This window comes from Triticum urartu, unplaced genomic scaffold, assembly GCF_056163025.1.
Source record: "Triticum urartu cultivar PI428250 unplaced genomic scaffold, HENAU_Tu73 scaffold78, whole genome shotgun sequence".
NCBI classification, from domain to species: domain Eukaryota; kingdom Viridiplantae; phylum Streptophyta; class Magnoliopsida; order Poales; family Poaceae; genus Triticum; species Triticum urartu.
The window spans coordinates 30,126-32,768 of NW_028260970.1; positions in this window are offsets into that span (position 1 = coordinate 30,126).

The following is a 2,643-nucleotide window of genomic DNA, read 5'->3' on the forward strand; positions in this document are numbered from 1 at the left end:
ATAAAAGATAAAGAAAAAAGGGAAATTTTTTTTTCTAATCCATATCTCTCTCATTCCTTTCTTACAAACAAAAGAGTTTTTCTTATTGAAGGCTGGATTATTATCCATTTTTAGTGATAAAAAATCACGACATACTAGTTATGTCACTCTCACTATACCCACGTATAATATAATATGTGGGTATGTAGTATATGATTCGTCTATTTCTTAGAGTACGAAAGACGAATCGAATCTTCTTATGGTTCTATTTAAGAATGGGTATGCCATACACCCCGCGGGGATTGTAGTTCAATTGGTCAGAGCACCGCCCTGTCAAGGCGGAAGCTGCGGGTTCGAGCCCCGTCAGTCCCGAACTAGGGTTCAATGAATGGAGAAATTGATATTTCCTTTTTCCATGAAAAAAAGGGGCAGGGAGCAAGATCAAATACCCACAGGGCACCCTTACTTCACTTTTTTATTTTGCATCTCTCATTAAAGAGGGAGGGAGGGCATATAGGAATTTTTTTTTCACTACTCCCAATCGATAAAGAAAGACACACATACGATATGTGGATTAGTAGAATTTAGGATATTATATTACTCTATCTTTCTTTATGATGATACCATCCTCATCTTAATTTCCTATTCCACTCTTATGGAATAGAGTACCGGTATTTTACCGGAATCCATACATAAATCGTATTCCCTTTTTATTTCAGACCTCTTTTCCCCATCTCACTTCTACTGCTTATTTGGATGTCTATGTGACCCATAGAAAGTGAAAGTTGGTCATATAATACATACATAATTGTATGTATAACTATAAGAAAAAGGAAGGGAAATTGTATAAGATTAAGAAAGTATAAGATTAAGAAAGCTCGTGGGTTAGAGATATAGAAAAGAAAAAGTAGAAAAGGATTAAAAAAGAGGGAATTCCTAATCCAATCAAAAAACCCATTTTGGTCTTAGTGTGGATAGAGGATCTTCCTATGTTATACTATATAACTCTCATCCGTGAAATATAACTCTCATCCATGAATTGATTTGATAGATCCGATATTCATAATATTGAATTGATTCAGTATTATCAGAATGCAAGCCCTACCCTTGAATTTACAAGATACCCCTTTTTCCTCTCCATGGGATTACATCCCGAGTTATTGTGAAAATAAAAAATAAAGAGGTTATGGAAGTCAATATTCTCGCATTTATTGCTACTGCACTGTTCATTCTAGTTCCTACTTCTTTTTTACTTATTATTTATGTAAAAACAGTCAGCCAAAATAATTAATTGGAATTCCAATTAATCATTGAAGAAATTAAAAAGGGATTAAATAAAAAAAATCCAAGTCTTAAATGAAAGGATCTGGTTGGAATCTTAAAGTGTGGTAGAAAGAACTACATATAGTTTTTTCTACGACACTTTAGATTCTTTCTATTATATTATCTTTGAATCTACATAGAATAGATTAGTAGATTGAAATAGTTAAGTAGTCTAATTCAATTTCTTTTTTCATTGCATCCACTTAATTTCAATCAGGTCAAAATAAAAAAATCTAAGACAATTCTTGACCAAAGAATCCATGGAAGGAAAGAAAAATAATATGAAGAATAGACTATAGTAAAAAGTAAAAGGAAATGGAAAATGTGTGATATGCCGTGAATAGTTCCGTGGAAGAAAGTCTAATTTTCTTATGTATAGAACTTTTTTTAACCATTCGTCATTTCTAGTAGAAATTCTGAATTGGTATAATGGCTCTTTCTTACATTACAACTTACAATACAAGAGTTTCTTACAGGAGTGAAACAAAACTAAAGAAAAAGATTAAAGAATAACGTTTGACAAAATGATTAATGCAAAATGATCCATTAAAGAAAAGAATTGATACAACAATTTGATTACTTAATCAATTAGTAGTATCCCTAGAGTCCACTCCTTCCCCATACTACTAGTGAAAGAGAAAATGTAAAGACTACCATTAAAGCAGCCCAAGCGAGACTTACTATATCCATCTAAATTATGTCTCCTATTTCTATGAAGGGATTATTCTACTATTGATCAATAATCATAGTGGAATCAAGGGTACAGAGTCAAAAAGGGATTCCGCCCTAAGGCCATGGATCAATCAGTTCAAGGAATTTACTCCTAACAAATTCTTATAGGAATTCTGGTAGAATTAGAGAGCATTAAAAATACGAGATACTATAGCCCTTTTTTCCTTAAAAAAGAAAGAGTACGGGAATGATGTCCTGAATAGAAGAAGCGGGAATAGGAAGATTTTTTATTCCTTTTGTTACTCTTTTTTTTTTTTTTAAGCAAAGGACGCCCGAATATACCATAAAATTATCGATAGATAAATATTTATTGGATACCTACCTTACCTAATGTTTATTTTTGACCTAAACCCTGCAGCCTTGCTTTGTATCATTCTATGAAAGAATGAAGAGATTTTATCCATAATACAACTCCTAAATTGATTTTTGATCGACCTATTTAATCTGATTCTCGTTAGAATTAAGTAGTCCTTACTTTAGTGTATGTAGGTAACATAAGATGTACGATAAAAAAATGTATAATAATTAGTAAGTCTTGATATTCTTTCGTGGAGTCCCTTCTTGAATCTTAGATTGAAAAAAAAAAAGAATGCCCCTTAGGGACCTTTC